At 42.1% G+C, this 12,626-nt stretch overlaps 1 long non-coding RNA gene across 2 annotated transcripts; it reads right to left on the bottom strand.

The window, feature by feature from the left end:
* Positions 1 to 440: 440 nt before the first annotated feature.
* Positions 441 to 9,823, bottom strand: LOC119879252. Of its 2 annotated transcripts, XR_005387404.1 has the most exons (4): positions 9,507 to 9,823; positions 9,299 to 9,387; positions 4,014 to 4,150; positions 441 to 577 (listed from the first exon to the last, which is right to left on the bottom strand). It is a non-coding gene; the product is annotated as an uncharacterized LOC119879252 (long non-coding RNA). The 2 variants fall into 2 exon arrangements; XR_005387403.1 differs by having other exon boundaries at positions 9,299 to 9,823.
* Between the last annotated feature and the right edge of the window lie 2,803 nt (positions 9,824 to 12,626).

Below are 12,626 nucleotides of genomic sequence, written 5' to 3' on the forward strand. Positions count from 1 at the left end.
CATTTACTTAAAACACCCCAGGTTATTTTAAATGTGGGGGGGCAGAGGACCATCTCTGAATGTAGTTTCAGTTGCCAGTTGGAGAACCCAAGGCTGCTCAGTTCAAAATCCCTCTATCTACCCAGAGCTAGTCAGGTAGAGATTAGAGGCAGCATTTCCAAACCCGAGTGACAAAAAACCCTTCCCTTGATTCTAATCGAGAGAAAGAAGTGAAGAAATAAGCAAAAGACCTTTGACTTTCCAAACAGGCAAGCCCTGGATCAGATGACTAATAAGTTTGGGTTCCCATCTCCTCTCTCATTCTAATTAGAGAAAATGACTAGAGCCGTCAAGCCTTTGGCTCATGAGTACAGTATGATCAGACAATTACCTGATAGCATGCCTGATGTTAGAGTGAGTATCCACACTGTCCATGCTGTCTCTCTAAGGTCAGTAGCCAGCAGGAAGAAATCAAATGCCAGCTTCCACACGTTCATCCTTCCTGGAGAACAAGCTGGAGATGACATTTTAGTGATGCTACAGGAGTCATTCACAGGAATGGGTGGGCATCATGAAAAGAATAAAAGAGGCCAGTAACCTGAGAACAGAGTAACATGGAAAGGGGCACAATTAGAATCTTCTGTTCATGCCAAGGGCTCCCCTACCATCACTTGAACTGGCTTAGGAATTCCTCTTTAAGAAACTTCAGCATGAACCCAATACACAAGGGCAGTGTGACAGTAGAAAGAGCTTTGGAGTCAAAGTCAAAGCAAAACTCAAATTGCTGATCTGTCGCCTTTTGGCTAGATAATTTGTGGCGGCTTTCTTAACCTCTCTGGAGGCAGAGCTGGGGCTGGACTTGGGTCCCTCAACTCTGACCTCAAAACTCAGCATTTCTTGGTAGCTGGACCCCTATGCCTCTTGAGTAGTAGATCTTACAGACATGTGGAAGAAACACATTTACCAAAAGAGAGACTCAACCAGGAAGACTGGTGAAGACTGAACCAAACCAGTCTATGCCAAGGTGGACCACAGTGCTGACCTGACCTTTCACTAACTTTTTTCCTCACTATAACACTAAAAAAATCACACCAAAGGGTGGAGATTTGACGTGCTCATGAGACATGCAGTGCATGATGAAGCATGTTCCACCCACTGTGCCTGCATGCCTCATTTCCTGTATCTCCCACCCCTACATACTTAGACATCACTCCTTTGCCACCTCAGGCTCTTTAGAAACATGCCTCAAATTGGGCTCCCTGTGAGGAGCCTGCTTCTCCCTCTGCCTATGTCTCTGCCTCTCTCTGCGCCTCTCATAAATAAATTAAAAAAAAAAAATCCTTGACCAGATTTTGGGATGCCTGGTGGCTCAGTGGTTAAGCTTCTGCCTTTGGCTCAGGTCGTGATCCTGGAGTCCTGGGATTGAGTCCCACATCGGGCTCCCTGCATGGAGCCTGCTTCTCCCTCTGCCTATATCTCTGCCTCCCTCTGTGTGTCTCTCTTGAATAAATAAAATCTTTAAAAAAAGAAACATGCCTCACCTTCTGTTCTGAGAGCCAGCCTGAAGGATCCTTTCCTTTGTTTTTCTCACATGTGCTTGAGCATAAGCCCCAAAAGCCTTGCCTGGAACTCCCATTTGTCCTCTAGTAAATTTCTGCTCAAGGACCCCAGTCATTAATACTCCACTCAGTTTCCACAGTGTTAGAATGGGGATAATTCCTACTTCAGAGGGTTGTTGTAAGGATTAAATTAAATAACATAGTGATGATATTTTGCAAATGTTCTTATAGAGGGTTGCTCAAAAGATATGGTGACTTTTTTTTTTTAGATATGGTGACTTTTATTACTGTTGTTAAAGGTCAGCTTCTGAAATATCATACTATAGAGCGTATCAGGGTGGAGTAGAATCATTACTCTAGTGTTCAGCAAACTCCCCTCTGCCTTGTCTCCAACCCCCAGCCTCAATCAGATACAAGAAGAGCAAAGGGAGCCATTGATGACTGATTTATAATTGTCAGCATAAAACATAACACTTCTATCATGAGGCAATGACATCTGACTTGAAGTAAATCTTAATAGTTCCCTCAATGGCCACTTCATAAGGCCAGTAATGACCCCTCAATCACCCTGAATCAGACAATTTGTTCTGAAGCCCAGCACATATCACCTGTATCAGTTCTCCTGGACCCCAGGAGCCCTGTGCCCAATCCCAATGGTACTCCCTGATGTGCAGGAATGCTGGCTTCAGCCAAAACATAACTCTGTCCCCAGCCCATGGCAAAAAGGCCTGAGCAAGTCCAGATATCAGTGGAATTCTGCATCCTAAATTTTAGTCTCCCCTTCTTCCAACACCTTACATGTAAACCACACTGCTAGACCAGCCATCTCTCAGCTTCATCTCCCACAAAATGTCGGTAATCATATCTGTCCTTCTTATCTCTTAGGACTATGATGATAATAAAACTGAAGAAACATGACAAAATTCTTCAAAGTGAAGCATTTTGAATAGTAAAAAGGCATATTACTGATCTAAGGTAGTAGAAAAATATTCAGTAGATCTCAGCAGAAGCAGAGACAAGACAGCTTTGATGTATATGTAAAAACTACGTAGTTTCCTATAAGAGCATCCAGGTCCTTTTATCTCTATCAGAATTTTAGAATAATGCCTGTTCTTTCAGTATGAACCTTGAATAGTAAGATTTCACTTTTGTTGCCAAGCTTTTAACCATTGCATCTATAGGGGCCAAGAGCAGGCTACCCCCAAATGTGCTACTTTGGCCTATTCATCAATAGGCCAAAATATTCATTCATTCATTCATCAATATTCATTTTAAATAAATGTCACTTACGAGACAGCCATTGCAAAAATAACGCTCTGATCGCCCCTGCCTCTCAACCTGTCTTAGACTCCAGAAAGCAAGAAATCAATCTCCCAAGTGAAAAGTTCCTTCCCTGTAATACGGGTAAAGAGAATCTTTGCTCTGTAAGAAATCTGAGCCAGGGAGACTATATAAACAACCCTTGTTACTTTTTTATTCTTTTATTTTCCCAGCCCAAATTCTGTTTAGAATTCCTTACCAATTGTAGCTCCCAAAGTTACATTTTCTCATCCTGTCAATTCCTCATAGATTTATTGTCTCTTTGTCGAAAAAAGTGTAAAAACCTCCTGAGCTGGTCATTTCTTGAAGTCTTAATTTCATTATTGTGCCTCTGTGTGCACTTTAGTTTGTTTTTTTGTTTGTTTGTTTGTTTTTGTTTTTCATCTGTCTCATGCCAATTTAATTCCCAAACCAACTGGAAGGAGCTTAGAAGAAACAAGGAAACTTCTTCCTCTCCTAGACATGTATCTGATGTAAGCAGAATCTACACTCTGCAGTGGCTGGCACATTCTGAGGAGTCTGGTTCCTCCTCACATTGCTCCTCCAAAGCTCTTCCAGGCTCTCACTTTTGGCTGCTGCAGGGATGATGTCTGGCCAGTATGCCTTTGGAGACACAGATGCATCCTTCACACTTTCAAGAGGTATGCGACAATGATCAAGATACACATAAAGAAAAGCCATAGTATTTGTATATAAATTTAAAGACATAAGGCAAAGTGGCATTTTGGGGAGCCTGGCTCAGGATGTCTCTGATAGAGTTTACTAAATAAAAGACAATCTTTGTTTTGAAAACAAGTCAGGATAAAAAGAAGCTATGACATCCAAGATGAGATTTAAATGTGCAAATAAGGGCAATGATATCTTTAAGGGATGGCGTGGGGTTTTTTTTGTTTGTTTGTTTTTGTTTTCAGGGGGCATGAATTTTCAATTTCTCATTGGGCATGCAATATATCCTTAATCGTTCAAACCTGATGTCATATATTAAGGGATTTCCTCTCTACACGTGCTCTTGCAGTTCTTTTGCCTAACATGAACTGTGGCCACCTCAAAATTCCCCTTTTAAAGTTCTCACTACTATTATTCCTTGTTCAAATTAAGCACCACCCTTGTCAAAAAGCCTTCTTAACCATCCCTACCAGAAGGTTCCCACCTCACCTTTAGTCCTCTAGAAGTTCTCCCATGAGAAGACGTGCATCTTCTACTGCCTCATGTGAATTCGTTCATGACTTTTTATACCATGCTACTCACACCTCTCTATCAGTGCCTGGAACAACTTAGGTTCTCAGCGATATCTGTAGAATGAAAAGTTAATAAGATTATTTGCATAAAGCTGTTAGTGTTGTCCCTGGCACATAGTACTACTTAAATGTTAGCAATTATTCATATAAATAAGAAAACACTCCACGCATTTTTGTGCCCAAATCTATGGTTTCGTGTCTAATTCTATTCTATTCATATCCTTTTTCTTTAAAAGATATGAATCTTCCTGAGTCTTTTAAAAAAGTTTTTATTTAAATTCCAGTTAGTTAACTTACAGTATAATATTGATTTCAAGTGTACAATATAGTGATTCATCACTTCTATACAATACCTGGTGCTCATCAGAACAAGTGCCTTCCTTAATCCCCATCACTTATTTAACCCATCCCCCACCCCACCCCCAAAGTCAATATTTAATTATCTTTGATAGAAGGTATCAGCAAATTCCAAAAAGAAGTATAATTTCTATTCTTAGATTATGCATTTTTCAGCTAAAGATTGCGTGTTTGCCAACACAAAGGTGATATAAAATAAACTACTACATCTTTCTTACTACAAATACCAGTACCTTATTTAAATAGTGGGTTTCAAACTTCAGGAATTTATGTAAACACATATGTATGTGAACAATAGGAAAATACCTAATCATGTGAAATAGAAGGCTTGCTTACTCCAAAGTCAAGGACATAGATCAATGTTTCATCTTTGTTCCCCCAAAACTTAACTTATAAGCTACGAGTGCAACACTCTCAAACTGAAAACACTAACATATTGTGTCTGACCTGGGTGGAGCTTCAGAGAAAGAACTGACTATGTGTCATCAGAAAGCAGAAAGCATGTAGTCTCCCTACTTTTAAGATCGCTAGTAGGGGGATTCAAACTGGTCCCTCTTGCCTCACATCTTATGCTTTTCTCCTCTATAGCATCTCACTTTCCATGTCCAATGCATTTGCCTTCATAATTAGGATCAGAACCCTGATCAGGAAAAGAAAACTGTAAGTTTGTTAAAGAAAGCTAATTCTATTAAAATTTAAAAGGTCAGGTGAAGAAAATCGTATATAAATGATCACAGCTGATATCAAACGAAAATCAGATTTTTTTGTTGACTCATAAATGTATAAAGTAAGACTAGGTCTTAAAATTTTCCCATCAATTTATGCTCAGTGAATCACTCAAGAGTTGATTTTCAGGCTCTCTAAAGATGAAGAGGAGAGTGTGAGAACAATGCAATCACTACTGCAGCTCAGGAATGAAATCTGACAGGTATGTATTAGGAGCATTCCTTTTTCTCAAGGAGATAGAGCATCCATAACTGATGTGCCTTCTCCCAACCTCCTCTGAAATCCATTCACGATGAATAATTTTACAAACAGATCTCAACTGGCTCTGATTTCTATGTCCTATATTAAAATGTATCAGGCAAGCATAGATTCTGGAGGCAGATCAAAAAAGTTTACAAATTGTGCTCTGTCCCTGACACTCTCATAAGAGCCTGAACATCTGACTTATTCTTTCTGAACCTTAGTTTTCTGTTTGGTGTAATGGAAGCGATCATTCAATCCTCACAAGATTATTATGATATTTTTTTAAATGATGAATATAAGACATTTTACAACAACAACAAAAAATACCGGCCTGGTTTTATTGTCAAGTTTGCATTGATACATCTCAGGTTTAAAAATACCTGAAGGAGAAGATGCGCATGTCAAATAACCAGATAGTCCTACAATTTGATAAACGCGATATTAATATCATCATAAGGACATATGTATGCAGATGATTGTCTATGAGCAATGTTGCCAGTGAGAAATAGAGAGTAAGAAACTGAAGCATTTTAAATCACATTCAGCATAAAAATGTGAGGAGACAATATTAATGCTTATACTATCTACCTAACAAGAATTTCATAGGCACTAATGAGCTAGTGCTGGTTAGCATTTTGAAACCCAGTGGAGGAAAGAATAATACACACAACACACCCCACAAGGCAGTGACTATAATCATATGAAGTTAGATCATGTATAAAATGAGCTGTGTAGAAGCAATATGTTCTTGCTCCTGACAAATTGTCTGTACTTAGGATCCTGAATGCCACAGCATTCCCTCATTTGGTCCAAATCTTGCTAAGGTCCCCATCAAGAAAGTCTGCCCTGTATGACAGGGCTACAAATGTCAATACCTGAATTTAAATAATGGCTCAAAATCTTCAAAATTCCTCTGAACTTTCTCTCATTCTTTCTCTCTTATACACACACACACACACACACACACACACACACAATAAAGAAAGGTTTAGTCATGTGCAAGGCAAAAGTTATGCCCCCAAATGGCTGCCCCAAGAGCATCAGCAACATGCACAGGAAGGAGGCAAGAAGAGGGAAAGTAGTCAATGAAACCATAACCATTCAGGAAAAAAAAAAAAAAACATTCAGAATTCCTGAAATGTTATATGGGCCGTCTATAATCACCCCACTTTAATTTAGCATAATCATTAGTCTTTTTATGGGTTTTAACTAAACTAAACTAAAGATCAGACAGTTTTAAAAGATGTGTGACACCTGGGCCTCTTTCTCTTTTTCTTTTCTTTTCTTTTCTTTTTTCTTTTCTTTTCTTTCTTCCCTCCCTCCCTCCCTCCCTCCTTTCTTTCTTTCTTTCTTTTCTTTTTTTCTTTCTTTCTTCTTTCTTTCTTTTCTTTTTTTCTTTCTTTCTTCTTTCTTTCTTTCTTTCTTTCTTTCTTTCTTTCTTTCTTTCTTTCTTCTGATTTTATTTATTTATTTGAGAGAGAGGGAGAAAGAGAGGGAGAACAGGGGGAGAGGGAGAGGGAGAAGCAGACTCCCCACTGAGTAGAAAGCTTGACTCTGGCTAGATCCCAGGATTCTGGGAACATGACGTGAGCTGAAGGCAGGCATTTAACTGACTGAGCCACCCAAGTGCCCCTGCCCCACTTCATTCTGAGGAAGAAAATTGAGGTGGCAAATCATGAATTTCTGATTTTTGTCTTCATGTTTGGGGTTGATGAACTATTCCCTTTACTGATCTGAGAGAAAGAAAGGTATTGGAAATGACAGTGACACAAATATGTAGGGAACTTATCACAACAGTGTCCTTTCATGTGTATCAAGATCTATCATTCTGCCAATTAATTCTGATTAGCACTGACCTCACTTTACAGATGAAGAAATCTAAATTCAGATTATTGCCTCAACTTGCCAAAGGTACTTGACAAATAAAGAGGGCTAGAACTCAAATTTCCAGTCTTTTTCATTACATTAAGTTGCCTCCATCTGGGAGGTTTCCTCTGCTTCTATACTATCCAATTTACAAAAATAATTACTTTCTTCGTAATGCTGAAACAGATATATCTGGATAGACGAAATTGATTAGCTCTACTTTTGAGGACAGAGATCGAAAGAGAAGGTTATGGGGTAGGTGTGTGTGAGGGTTAAAATAAAAAACAAAGGACTTCAGGCAAGAGAGAAAGGTCACTAGTTAGCAGACTTTGAGTGCTCAAGCATCAGTCACTACCCTTATTACTGACAAACAATAAGTAACCCTAGTAGACCTACTGCATGTCGCCATCCAAAATTTGACCCACGCTGTCCCTATATAATTTGTAAGCACAATTACATGACCATGCCTGGCAACACCCCCGCAATGCACACACACACACACACACACACACACACACACACACTACAGTTTAGTAATTACTTAAGTGAACAAGTATCTGGTTTGCCAAGGATGCATCTTCCCCTCTCTCATTCTCTTTCAAGATTAGGTGAGGGATAATTTACAGCTTGGAAAACAGCATGCATTTCTAGTCCAAAGTCTTTTGCTTCACAGCACCTACGTATTTGATGTGTCCAAAACTTCCCTTTACAGTCAGAAATTGTGAGCTAACTATTCGAAGAAGTGGAAAAGTTCTAAAAATTTCAAACTTAAATGGAGTGAATAATTTTAGCAGTGATGATATTAAAGATGTGATTATTAAAGTAGGGAGTAAGAGCAAAGATCTCCAGGAGCTCCATGGAAATAACCTCCGCTTCAATGGTTTAAGTAAATGTGTGTGAGAACAACATATGGACCAGCATCTGTATCCTCAAGGGTAGATATTAGAGCATTCTGGATGCTCTCAGGACAGGGCTAGGAATATTAACTCTTGTTATTGTGATTTGCATCAATATATTCTAAACCTATATTCATTCCTATTGAACAGATTTCACCTTAAAATACTAAAAATTTCTATTTCAAAAGCTCAGTATGAGCATAACTATGGTGGGAAGGTTTCTAGCAATAATATTACAAATGAAGTCATGGTAGAAGGCGCTAACCTGAATAATCTGCGCGTATTTCAAAGAATAAACTCTCAATTTCCTGATTGAATCTACCACTCATTTATGTTTATTTTTTGCCTGCCCTTGTTCATAATGTTCTCAATGTCTGCTTTATGGTAGCCTAGAGAACTTTCATGCACTTTTTGAATGGTTTTAATCATAACCACCAAAGCTGTTGTTTCACCAGTCTGCCAAAGAGAGTTTCCAGGTTCACTTTAAACTGACAGCTGAAGAACTGCAGATATATTCCCCAAATTCTAAAACTTCCTCTGGCATGGCCCAAAATCACTGATGTTCACCTCTACAAGCCACTCTGTGGGCAGCAAAACCCCACCACACCTACTGTCCTCCGTGTCAGCCTCCTGTAATCTAGCAATCTCTTCACCTCATGAGGGAGGGTCAAGCCTTTATTTGTGTTCTTCACTGGAGGAGGTCAAATACTGGAGGACAACAAGGGGTTGCTGTCACTGGGGTATTGATGTTTCTAGGAATGGATCACACTGGAAAAGCACACACGCCCTCAAAAGGCTGAACGGGCAACGGGCTCTCTCTGTAACTTGCATCTCCAGTGCCCAGAGAGAGGGACTACACCCAAAAGACAATGACCATCCCACTGCAGTTCTCATCCACGTTAAGTTACTTTACTAATATGTCATCTTGGACTTACTCAAGCCATCAGTAAGTCTGCAAAGTCTGCAGCCCGGAAAGGGGAACTCATTCCACCGAGTATCAGGCGGCCCTACAAGTTAACCCTCTCATCCCCGCATTCCAGATACTTCCTTACAAACCCCCCTCTTTACCTGCTCTTCAACCCCACAGACCATTGTGACAGGGGGTAGGATTTACCTGCTAATTTGGAAGTTTCTTTCATGGTTGGGGCTTGGAGAAGATAGATGTCCCGGAGGGATGGAAGCATTCTGGAGGTGACACTGTTCCTGGGGAAGTAAGTTGGGCAGTGGCTTCGCTTCGCGCAGTTCCCGAGTAAGAAGCTTCAAACACCCCTGTCCACCTGCCTCTCCAACACACTTTAGCGCTTACCCTCCTCACCCCTCACCTCTTTCATCACCCCCCATCCTGCCCCTTCTCCACTCGTGACACCGTGGCTGCCAGCCAAGTGGAGCGTCCTTTGTGTGCGGAGTTCCCGGTCCCCTCCAACGTGCTGATCCTCAGCTCAGCTCCTCCAGCCCCGAAGCTTTGTGTCTCTCTTGCGGAGGAGTCCCGGGGTCCCGCTGCTTAAAGTCTCTCCGGGGCTTCCACTTCTGCGGGCCTCCGGTTCCCCGCTCGGCGCCAGAGGCGCCCCCGAAGGGGAGGGGGTGCAGCAGCCCGGCGGGGTCCGGGGGCCCGCGGGGTGTGGAGGGGGCCGCCGCCGAGCGCCCGGGACGCGGAGGACCCGTCGGCCCCCTGGGGAGCCCTCCCGCCCCGAGGAGCGCGCTCAGCCCCGGGGGAGCCCCCCGCCCCGAGGAGCGCGCTCAGCCCCTGGGGAGCCCCCCCTGCCCCGAGGACCGCGCTCAGCCCTCGGGGAGCTTCCCCCCTCCCCGAGGACCGCGCTCAGCCCCTAGGGAGCCCCCCGCCCCGAGGAGCGCGCTCAGCCCCTGGGGAGCCTCCCCCCGCCCCGAGGACCGCGCTCAGCCCCCGGGGAGCCGCCCCCCCCGCCCCGAGGAGCGCGCTCAGCCCCGGGGAGCCCCGCGCCCGCTTTCCCTTCGGGAGCCTGGAGCGCCGGGCGGCTGGGGCGGGCGCTCAGGACCCCAACTCGGTCCAAGTTGGGGCGCGCGGGGCGCGGGCGGAGGCGGGGCGCGCGGGGCCAGGCGCACCCACGTGGGCTGCGGCGGGTCTCTGGACCCCGGGCCGCTGCATGCAGAGCCCCCGCGGGGCGGGGAGTGCCGGGCTCTCCGGGGTCCCCGGGGCTCGGCTGCCCGCCGGGAAGGGGCTGTGAGCGCCGGGGACCCTCCCGCTCCTGCTGTCCTCTCGCTTTGTTCCCCTCCGTCCACTGCCTGGATCTCCTTTGCAGCCAGGGCTCTTGCCAGCGTCTTTGGGAGGAAGGGACTGAAGGATTCCTCCCCTTCCTCTTAGTCTCCGTGAATTGGCACTTTGATCTAAGCTAGAGCGCCAGCCGCGCGTCTGGGCTCTGGAGGGACGCGGAAGGGCAGCCGAGGGAAGGGTGTGAGGTTCTGTGTAAGATCCCAGATAGACCCATCTTAGATAGAACATAGTTCTATCTTTTGTGGACCTTTTATAGAGGTAAATAGAAATATATTCTATCTATCTAAGATCGATCTATCATCTACCTCTGCAATGATGATGATGGTATGTGTATTTAGACGTTTCTCCCAGCAGTGGCCATGCTTTGCTCCCTTTCCCGGATCTTCTGTAACTTTCATTCTCAAGCCAGTTTTTTGTTTGTTTGTTTTTTGTTTTGTTTTGTTTTGTTTTGTTTGTTTGTTTGTTTGCTTTTTTTTTTTTTTTTTTTTGGCATAACTCGTTTGAAAGAGCACTTTGCTACTAGCCATGTGCTAAGTGTTTTGTGGACATATCCTTTCACAACTTCCAGAACAAGACAAAGTCCGGGGTGAAACAAAAAAGGAGCTCAAACTGTGGGCGTGGGACCATTTTGGTTTTTGCTCACTGTTACACATCTCATGGTTTAGCACAAAATTCAAGATTTCATAGGTAATCAGTAATATACTAGAGGCGTGTGTTGAGTGCATCTATTAAAACTGTTGTATAAATTCACTGTTTCCTTGTCAGTCCTTACCCTTCTGGAAGGAGACTGGCCTTCTGAAATCTTAGGATGAACTTCCACACAACTTTCAGCCTTCTATTTGTGTTTAAGTCGGCCACAAATTTGCTGTGAGTTCTCAGGGAATCACCGTGCTTGACTACCTAAACTTGAAAATGGAAGGGTTGCAAATGAAGAGCATTCTACAAAACAACTAGTACAGTTTTTTAAAAAATGTCAACATTGTGAAGGACAAAGAACTGAAAAAACTGTTCCCAGTTTTAGGAAATTTAGGAGATAAGAAAACAAATGGTGGTGTGTGATCCTGGATTGATTCCCAGACCAGGAAAAGGACACGACTGAATAAATGAACAAGATTTGAATAAGGTCTATAAAATCAGTTTGACAGTATTATATCAGATTTAATTTCCCAATTTTGAAATTGTACTGTGGTTGTAGAAGATGATGTATTTGTGGAAACTGAATAAAAGGTATATATGAATTTCATTTTGGCAACATTTTGTAGTCTGGTACTATTTTCAAGTGAAATGAAAGAGAAAATTGGCATGAAAAAAATATAATGAAAGGATTGGATTAAATGACCTTTAAGACTTCTCTGAGCCTAGACTTCTTCCACTGTATTATATAATATCTTCCAAGCCACCCTCTCCTGCTGCAGTTGTTATAAAGTTCAAATGGAGATTTTAGGAAGGAAAAATGACTTTGGAAATTGCAAAATATTCTTAAATTCCAAAACTTTTTCACATAGTTTGTTATTTCTTATTTTTATTTTTTTTATTTTTATTTTTATTTTTTTTTTTGTTATTTCTTATTTTTAGAAGGTGTGAAATGCCTTCAGATGTCTTCACAGCCCTTACAAACTAAAATAATACACTCCTGTAAGCACATGTAGGCACCCAATGTTTAATAAATGAATGCCAGAAATATAATGGCTATAATGATAAGAGTAAAAGTTCTTCTAAAGAATTCACTATATACTAAAGAACTATATATTCTTCTAAATATATATTTTGTTTGCCTTGTGTTAACTTCATTGAAAGTAAAATTTCTAGACCCATGGAAGGAATCACCTTAAAGATAACAGAGTAATTGTTCCTCATTAATAATTAAACCTTTGTGACTTGACTTCTGTAGGATGCGTTTTGGAAGAATCTGCTGAGTTACTCTTTAGACCAATCTAACATGAGCAGATGCAAACAAAGCAGCCAGCGCCGCCATTAAATTTCAGTGTTTCCATGAACAGAGAGTGCCCTAAATAAGATTAGTTCAGTCCTTAAAGGAGCCTGGAATATTCTTCCAAAAAATATCTCTACTATTCACGAATAAGGGCTTATCCTTGGAAAACAGACCTGTACCCTGAAAGTAAAACAAAGTATCTGCCAGTTGTGGTTTTTACAATAGGAGAAAAGGACCTGCTATTCTCCTCCATCCCTGAGC

This window comes from Canis lupus, unplaced genomic scaffold (assembly GCF_011100685.1).
Source record: "Canis lupus familiaris isolate Mischka breed German Shepherd unplaced genomic scaffold, alternate assembly UU_Cfam_GSD_1.0 chrUn_S48H207, whole genome shotgun sequence".
Classification (NCBI taxonomy): domain Eukaryota; kingdom Metazoa; phylum Chordata; class Mammalia; order Carnivora; family Canidae; genus Canis; species Canis lupus.